The sequence below is a fragment of the Corvus hawaiiensis genome, chromosome 2 (assembly GCF_020740725.1).
Source record: "Corvus hawaiiensis isolate bCorHaw1 chromosome 2, bCorHaw1.pri.cur, whole genome shotgun sequence".
NCBI classification, from domain to species: domain Eukaryota; kingdom Metazoa; phylum Chordata; class Aves; order Passeriformes; family Corvidae; genus Corvus; species Corvus hawaiiensis.
In genome coordinates this window covers 58,092,341-58,101,763 of record NC_063214.1, presented here as the reverse complement: position 1 = coordinate 58,101,763, position 9,423 = coordinate 58,092,341, and the positions used below count along the sequence as shown (strand labels likewise).

Below are 9,423 nucleotides of genomic sequence, written 5' to 3'. Positions count from 1 at the left end.
GATCTCTCAAAGTACTTTCCAACCTCAACTCTTCTGTGATACTGATTCTGAAAGACTACTGGCAGGTAGCACAGCAGTACTGTAGGAAACTACAGCAGATGTCCTCTTGCCTGTGTGCTCTCCATAGGGAGCAGTCCTTGAAGCCAGCAATTCCCAAAATCATACGTGGATTAATTTTTTGAGAAAAGTACTTGATATGCTCCAAAAGACACAAACAAGATGTGCCAAGTAAACAGGAGATGAGGACCTGGGATTGAAGGTGGGATCGAGGTGATCACCTTGAGCTGGATCTAAAAGGAGGGAAGGGATTCCCAGGAGAAGAGCAGTTGCACTGGCAGAGGCAGAGCCTGCTAGACAGCCTGGATGGGCCAGCATGGGAAGGCAGCTGTGCTACTCCCTTTGGAAGCTCTAATTTGTTTAGTGCTGCCTTGTGTCCCACAACGGGACCAGATTTCCCCAGACTTGTTTCATGCCTGACATTCAAAACTAGACATTCAAAATGGCCTCAGTGCAGATTTCCAGTCGAAACACCCAGAATGCATGTGTGATCCTGACTGCATCCAGGCAGAAATGGAAAAGGCTCTGCTGGTTTTAGAGAGTGAATGTTTTCTGTCTTAGTAGAAAAATCGAGATTTGTTGTAGCAAAGCTAGGGACAATCTCACAAAGCCCAGCTTTGACCAACGAGAGAAGAAAAGAGAGCAACACACTGCAAGGGTGGAGAACAGGAGCATGGGATTTGGGGTGTGTGGTTTTGGGTGTGCATGTAAATTGTTTGTGTGGGCAATTTGCTGTTTTTACAGTGAAAAGTCCTGATCTTCCAAAACTGCCTGTGTGGAAAAAAAGAGAGAGCAATTTTCACTACTCAGATTTGTAATCTGCTCTCAAAAGTGTGCCCACAGGAAGCAAAATTAGAATTTTCTTCTCAGGACAGTGCTAGCTCAGGAGTTTAAAATATATCTTGAGCTAACATTTTGTGAGTCATCCTGCATCACTGAATAAAGATATACATGATGTGAGCACTGCAGATTTAGGAACAAGCCAGGGTTTTTTGTGCCTTGCTCCATTATTGAGAATTTTCTGATTCTACCCTCAGTAATTTATTAGTGTGAGCCTGTCCAAGGTACAGCTCCATAGGACATGATGGAGAGATTGCTTTGGTCACATAAATATGCTGCTAAGATATGAACAACCAAAATATGTGACTAAAGACTTTTGTGTTGTTTTCATGGGTATCATTACATGGAATAGGTAGTTAGGTACCAGCTCACGGTCTTACACCCTCAGAGGAAAAAATTCACTTCACTTTCCATGCATGACTTTATTCTGTTTAACAGGAGATATATCAATTCACTACAACAGGGTGCAAAATATGTTTGGTTTGTAATTACACCAGCTGCACTGGGAGAATAAAACAGGGGTTAAACAAGGCCACATTTAATCAGAGGTCTCACAGGGCTACGAATACAAGGAAAGCTGATCTTTCTTCATTATATCAATACAATGCAGTCATCCTGTGTGGGTTTTGCATAGCATCCTGTCCACAGCCAGAGAAGTGACTTCTATTTCAATAAGAATTAAAGCAAAAGCAAAGAAAGAACAAAGGAGTGAGGGAGTTGATCTGGAGGAGATGAAGATAAATTCTACTGCATCTTGTAAAACTCTCCTGCTCTTTCCTCCACAGTGGCATTATTTCCCCATCCTAACCACTTCCTTAATAAACAATTAAGCTTTGTGTTTGGAATCTAAACATATATTTGGGGGGTGAGACAGAGAAGGACTGGGTGGCTCAGGGTTTGGCAGTAATACAGGGAAGAGCCTACAGTGGTTTGAATTTGATCCAGGTTGTGTTGCCCTTGATTTATTAGCCATCCTGCTGCCGGAAAATCACTGTCTCTCCTCCAGACTCTTTTGGTGGGTCAATTCTGTAGAACAATAAACAAGACAAAATAGTGTGCATTTATTTTCTTATAAATATTTGAAGGATTTTTTTTGAGAACTGAATTTGTGCTGATGCTATTCATGCCCCTCTTCAGTGGAAACTCACCTCAGTAGCCAAGTGAATGCTGAAGAAATGAATACAGGTATTCAGTCCTGACACTTGATTACAAAAGTGATAGGGACAGAAAAATAATGAGCCTGGTGGCTACATCTGCATGTACATTCTGTACCTCCATTGGGAGCTGTGGGGATGCAGCACAGCCAATGTGATGTCACTGCATGAATGGACTGACACGGATTGATGTGCAAAGGAACCACAAACTCTGCTTGCATTGCGCAGACACTGAGCTCTTGCCTTCTCTCATCAGCTGAGGGACACATCACTCTTAACTTTGGTCTGAGCCCTGGGGTGGAAGTGGTCCAGTTCTTTCCCCTGCTTTTGGTGGCCTCCAGCCCCAACCTGCACCCAGAACTAACCTCCCTCACTCTGTTCAGCATGTGCAACCTCAGTGTGAACAGCCTGTGGATGTGGTGTGGGCCAAGAGTTATTCAACAATTCTGAGAAATAAATCTCTAAAATCATAAGTGACCTGCAAAAATTCACTCCTCAAATCAAAAGTAAAAAAATAGAAGAGCGAAAGCGCACTGGCAAATGTCTTGCTCTGAATAATTCACTTGTTTCCAGGATAAAGCCTGGGTTTCTTCCTCTGCTCCCTCACCAGAGGCTGTGGGGACAGCTATGCTGCTACTGTTCACACTGGAAATTGTCCATGGCCTGAGATACTCCCTTCCTTTTCAGTGCCATCAGTCTGGCAGCTTCCCATTGCATGTAATTATTATTAATATCTTTCTTTTTCCCCCCAAAATTCTTGGGATAAATGATGAGATAGTTTGCTAACAACGGTTTTCATTAAAGAAACAGCTGGGTTGTTCTACTTCGAGGTCTCTACAAAAGCCTTCTGCATGTCTGTCAAGCCAGGGTGTAGCGTGATGAGCTGTTTCTGTTGAGAAACCAGAGTTTACAGAGTAAACAGAGTTGAGGTAAACCCTGATTATGGGGAAAATCTGCACGTTAGGCTCCCTTGCAGGCTTAACTCACACGACTGGCCTGTATTTTTGGAAACACTTCCAAAGTTTTCCCTTTGTGAATTGGTGCAAATGGCTTGTTGGAGCCAGGCGTGCCTAAATTCTCACTGACTTTTCCTTAATCTGTTTGACTTGAGCAGGGCCTCAGACAGGCGTGAGCAGATCAAGGGGGTCCCTGGGGAGTGCTCAGCCGGCAGGTACCGTCCAGCAGAACTGGCTTGGTGCTCCCAGCTCCCGGCTGCACGCATAATTGTACACTTCCCTAAACGGGAGAAGAAAGGAAGTGATGTGTGTCAATAAGCTGAAGGGAATTGTCTCATGTACCAGGAACAGCAAGCTCTGTGTTTTCCCTTGTTTGCTCTGGGATTTTTGCTATTTGTGCTAAATTTAGCATGCCGGAGACTGAGTGCAACTCCCCCCTCCCTGAGGGCCACGCTCAGACATGTCAAGTCCTTGGGGTGGGAGCAGCACAGCTAGGGAGATTTGATGAAAAATCAGCTGCAAGGGGAAGTGATGGAGCTCAAGCAGCTCTTTTTCTTGGACTTTGTGCCTCTAACCACAGCCTAAGTGCCCTTTCTGCTGCCAGAGCTTCTCACCAGGGCATTGTGATGTGGGTGAAAATGGTCCCCACTGCCTCCAGCTCCTCCTGCTCTTCTCCAGGCCCTGCCTGAGCCCCCACATGATGAAAGCACAAAGAGCTAGAAATCTTTTCAACACACAGCTATTGATCCTTGCAGAGTTACTAATATAGGTGTAGGTGGGATGATGCATGTACTGATGTACCTCACCAGTCCAGAAAAGATCGTGCAATTCAAATGCTGATGCAAGAGCCTGATTGCCCACACTGCTGTGTGGTGGGAGTCACACAAGTGTCCTTGGTGGGTATGAAATGCTGGATTTTTATTTACTGGATCAGCCAAAAAGCCCCAGGTCTAATGTTGACTTTACTTCAGTCTTTGCTTTAACAAAATCCCTTCCCTCTTCGCTATGGGATTACCTGTAACAAGACTGGGATGAGATCTCCAGGTTGTGTGGCATTAGCTGCTGATTTTTCCAGCGCAGTGGGATTTTGCAGTTTTGAAGCCAGGAGGTGAGTGGCTTTCTAACTATGCACTCCAAGATTTGAGTTTGTTTTATTTTGCTCAGAAGAAGGTTCAAAGAGAGAAGACTGATTAAAAACAATGATGTGTGCCCATTCTGTTTCTGATTGTCCTTTAGCCAGACCTTCCAAGAGAATTTTATTTGCTTGTGTTATGAACTGAATTTCTTGACATCCATGCTTCCAAGATGCCATGATATTACCTGGGAATTATTAATTGGGAGATGCTTACTACCTTCTGCTGCTCAAAACCAACTAGAACTTGTTGTTTGTGAAATGTGAAAGAAAAATGAAAACAATTTCCTATTTGCTGTCTTTGAAGTTAAGGGGGGAAAACCCCTCAGAGTACAGCTGAATTACCACAGAAAGCAACATATCTTTTTTTATTATGTAAAGATCAAAGTAGAGGGAGAGTATTGCGAGGAGTTTACTTTGATGAGTTTGGTTAAAAATCAAAACCTGGTTTGGTGGGGGAGATACAGACACAAAACACTACGTGCCACGGATTTGCTGAGTGTGTTAAAAAGTGCTGAGCAGTATTAAATTAATGCAAAACTGAAGATTACACAAGGGTAAACATTGTAGCTAATGTTTGACTAGAGCTGAGCTGAGGGCTGAGTGCCTCCACTTAATTTACAGACCATGCCCACGGCAACCCCAGGAGGCTGGGAGTGGAGGAGACAGACATTTTATAGCAAAGAGACACGTTATTATTTTTAAATTTAGGAAAAAAGAATCTGGCTGAAGTTACTCCTTCTAAACTTTGGGGAGAGGCAGCCGAGAGAAAGCAAGAAAGAAGGGTCAGTGAGCGGCTTTTGGAGCTGAAAGATCTGCTAAGTTAATATGCACTAGGTGTGAATGCCTCTAGTAAACACTAGATCATAAACAGCACTGAGAAGATCAGTGTCAGGTAGAGATTCAGCCTGGAAGGGGCTTGCAGACGCTGCTCAAGCATGTGCATGAAGAGCTTTCCGTGACTTATATAGCCCCAGCACCGACACGGCTGTGGGGACGGAACACGATGGCCTAGCGAAAGAGGTGAAACACAAAGTGGCTTTCAAGTTCAAATGAATATTTGGAAATTATTTCTTCCATTCTTCCTTCTGCAGCAAGATGGGCCATCCCCATCACACTGCCTGGTGGCCTGATCCTGCCTTCTGGAATGAAGAGGACTGCTCTTGCTTTGCAACTGAGCATTTTGTACAAGATCTTCTGCTTACGAAGAACACATCTGAGCCCCTGAAAATCTGCTGCAATTCCTATTTGTATGAGTGGTGTGAGAAGTGAAAGGAAAGAGCAGAGAGCACTCCCAGGCTGGGACTATAGCTAGTTTAAATTTATTCCTCAGATAACTTTGGTTGGTCATTGAAGCCTAAAGTGACTCTAAAGCATGAGATCTGTGTCTTCAGTAGCACAGCAGTGGATATCTTTAGATTGGGTTTTCATCATATACTTTAATTTTCTAGGCTGGAGGATGACCATAATTGCTGAACAATTCAGTGTAATGGAATGGGCTAATTCAGCGCTTTTTACTGCATTTTTCCACATAATATCTAAAATCTTTTTTTCCACCATAACCCATGTTTATGAAAGCAAGTACTTAACCCGCACATTTCCTGGGCTTGAATCATTTCCTTAATAAGGCATAAAATTTTGCAAAATCACTCCCTTTACATTAACACATCATTATAAGGAGATATCAGTGTTTAGCACGTCAGAAGCATACACTAGTCTGTGCAATGTACAGCTACACCACTCAGCTTCAGAGTCATATACCACGGCTTTCAAATAATAATTCTATAAAAACAAGAGCTTTCCTTTCCTTTCCTTTCTTTCCTTATTTTTTTAATTCAGTGTTTTCTTCCAAACTGTTATAGGCTGTTCTCTTGCACAGGATGAAGCATGTCAAACATGTTAGCTTTTCTTTTAGTTTTGGCTTTGCATCTGATAAGTAGAAATAAAGCAGCAAGCAATGGCTATGGTTTGAAACTGCTATAACCACAGTTCATAAAATAATATTAAAAGATGACAAAAGCCATAAAAATCTCTATGTTCCCTTTTGTTGCTGTGCTCTGTCAAACAGGAATCTCCTTTTTCAAGGAGACACTGAAAAAGCTGATATATTGCTTCAAAAATAAAAGATAATGTATACAAACCAGAATTGCTCCTGTTGTAGGGTTGTGAACTCATTGTTCTGCTGCAAGACAAATGCCTTGTGCCCAATGGCCTGTGCACATGAGGAGAGTAACTCCTGGGAGCAAGTCCTCTGACATCGAAAGATTTGCTTGCATGCATTGACCTAAGCATGTGTTCAGGACCTGGTCTTCATGAAGTTTTCTCATTGCTACGTGGACTTTGGTTTGGAACAAGTTTTCTTACAAGAGAGTTTTGCTGCAACAGCCTTTTGCGTAGACAGGGTCACTGAACTAAAAGCTCTTTACCATCTTCCAAGCTGAATGCCCCTCTGTGTCCATCCACTGAAAGGGTGGGTGCAGAGCTGGCTTCAGGGAGTCAGCCTGAGTCTTGCTCTGGCCTTGTGCATTTCTGAGCTCTGTTAACTTAAACCAATGTACACACGAGGTGCTCCCTAGGGGAAGGTCTTACAACTCTTGAAAATTTAATACAAGTTGGATCTTGCTTCATTTCTCTTTGAGAACAGAGCTCAGGCACTTGGACCATCTATCCCAGGAGCCAACTCTTACTCACAGGAAGGCCACTCAGCAGCTTTGTTCCTGGCAAAACCATAGCAGGCTCAGGTTTACATTAATTAAAATCTGTAAGATGTTATCCTTTCATGAGCCAACACAAATCAGACTCTTAGCTGGTACCCCTGAACCTTCTCCCATTTTGTGAGCATACAGTCAGTCTGGGTTTTGACCATTCAAGACATGTCAGGATGAGCACATCGGAAGATAAAAAGAATAATCGGTTTAATGAAGACCTGAGTGATACAGGGTTAATGAAAACTAAACACATGAAGGCTAGCCACAACCAGAATTAGCGCTAGTAATCTGCTGGATCAGTTCTGGAGAGTGTGTTCAGGGTTAGGATGAGTGGCTAGCAGCATATTACTACAGTGAGGCTATTTGTGTGGGACTGGGCTTAGTTCACTTGGAAATGTGAAATCATAATTATTGGGTTCTTTTCAGTTTGAAGCAATCCAGAAATGATGCATTTTTTGAGTGTGTGGGAGGAGATTTGCCTGCTTTTCTTTCTCTCTTGCTCTCTCTCCCACATGTCCTTTTCTGCTTCTTGATCCTAATGCGTGGCAGTAAATAGTACTGTAAGAATTATTCTTACTGAATAATTTTGTTGGTATATTTCGCCCTGAAAACTCTCCAAGCACGTTGTAATTTCTCTTGAAAATGTTTGAAAAATGCTACTAACAGTAAGCCACATGGTATGGTTTTCCTTCCCTAGTTGGATGACTGGCTCTGTGATGATGACACTGATGGGAATGCCCAAATGGGTCAGAAATGTGAAGCATGTCAGTGTCTTGCCAATTTTTCCTGAGTCATGGCATTTCCACCAGGTCAGAGCCTATTCCTTTAGCTTAAAAAAACTTAAAAAAACAAATAAGAAATTTCATCTCTTTCATTAATTTCAGAAAATCCCACTAACCCTCCCTCTGGCTGCTCATTTTCTTGTTTTCTGGATGAATAGCAGCCCATGAGAGCCCCGGCTGGCCGAGTTCATCCCCATTTCACTTGTAGTTATGTTAGTTCCTTAGTTCTACATATTTCCTTCAGGCACAGTAGAGTACAGAAGCCCTACCAAAGAGTTTGGGAAGAGCGGCCTGAGCAGAAATCCAGTGAGCCTGCTGGGAGAGGAGGTGTCACACATGCTCCAGCTAAGTGAAAATCTTCACAGCTCAGGCCTTTTTCCTGGACAGATAATCCCACAGTGGATAACAAGGAACTGTGGATGTTGAAGATGATTAACAGTTTAAACTGTGAATGCTAACAGAGAGAGGAAAATTGTGTGTCTGTGTGTGTGCGTGTGAATGGCCCAAAATGAGCTTTTGAGCATCAAGCAGAAGCCTGCTGCTTGCTAGCTGCAACTAATACATGCTGGTTATCAATTTTGGGGTTAAACAAAAGTTTCATGCCCTGAATTCTCCCATTAATAAATAGATGTGAAGCAGAGACACCTGTTAGGAGACTGACAGCATGATGTGCTTTTGCACATAAACTATTTAGATTGTGAAATGTAGGGCTTGGTAACTTGGAAAGCAGAATTCCCCAAAAAAAAGGTCTTCCATAAAGAAGTGGCAATGAAAAAGAGAAGAGGGGTAAGAAAGAAGGCGATTATGATCGTGGCAGAAGGAAATTGCCTGGTAGTGGGAAACTTTCCCAGACATCAGGGAGATGGGGGATCATTGCCTCCAAACATGCTCAGTCACAGCCCAAGCAAGAGCAGCAGGAAGGTTGTGGGTGAAAAATCCTATGTGCAGCCCCACCACGTGTGTTATTTTCTATAAGCTTTCCTTGTCCAGCCAGGAGTATGCAGAACTTGGTGACTGTGCATTCGCTTCAACCCCCATACACCTCCTTCTACCCCCAAATTACACTAAGAAGGCCAATTTGTGTTTGCAAATTGATTTGCAATACAGTGATGCAATGATATGGTGTTATTAATCAGACAATGATATAGTCTTTAATCCAGGCAGGCACATTTTAGGCAGTGTGTAAACATGCAACATGCATGTCCCTGCTTTCAGGACTCCTGCTGAGGGAAACAGACAAATGACAAAAAGTCACAGAAAGGAGAAATAACAGTGTCCAGGTTCATAAAAGGTCAACAGCATGACAGGCCTAACTCCTCCTGACACTGACCTATTGCCCCCTGACGTTTTTTTTCCTGGTGAACAACTATCCAACACCAAATGCCTTGAGGCTGCCAGGTACCTTTAGCATCAAATGTTTAACTGAAAGCACTGCTAGTTTGATATGGTTCTCTGTATCTTACCCAGGGCCGTATTTCCACATAATATTTTTATCATGTTCAACCACACAAGGTTACACTTGAGGAGTGGAGAAATGCTCTAAAAGGTAATTTGTAATTTGGAGAAAAATGATTTGAATTAGAATATTTTAAAAAGGTGCTGAATGATCTGAGGAGTGAAAAAATTCCAGTGAAGGCCTGGAAAACCAGGGAAAATGTTGATCATGTCAGTGTGACTGAACTGTGACTGAACTTTACAAGAGAGAAAAAAAGGACAGTAAATAAACTAAGAGTAACACACATTTTCTTTATGTGTTTATTTCTTTACCTTGTGTCTTTCTTGATTAATTCCTTG

General features: G+C 42.7%; 1 long non-coding RNA gene across 2 annotated transcripts; it reads left to right on the top strand.

Moving 5' to 3' along the window:
* Positions 1-3,855: 3,855 nt before the first annotated feature.
* On the top strand, positions 3,856-6,285 carry LOC125321789. Of its 2 annotated transcripts, XR_007201690.1 has the most exons (3): positions 3,856-3,903; positions 3,979-4,115; positions 5,234-6,285. It is a non-coding gene; the product is annotated as an uncharacterized LOC125321789 (long non-coding RNA). The 2 variants fall into 2 exon arrangements; XR_007201689.1 differs by having other exon boundaries at positions 3,876-4,115.
* Positions 6,286-9,423: the final 3,138 nt, after the last annotated feature.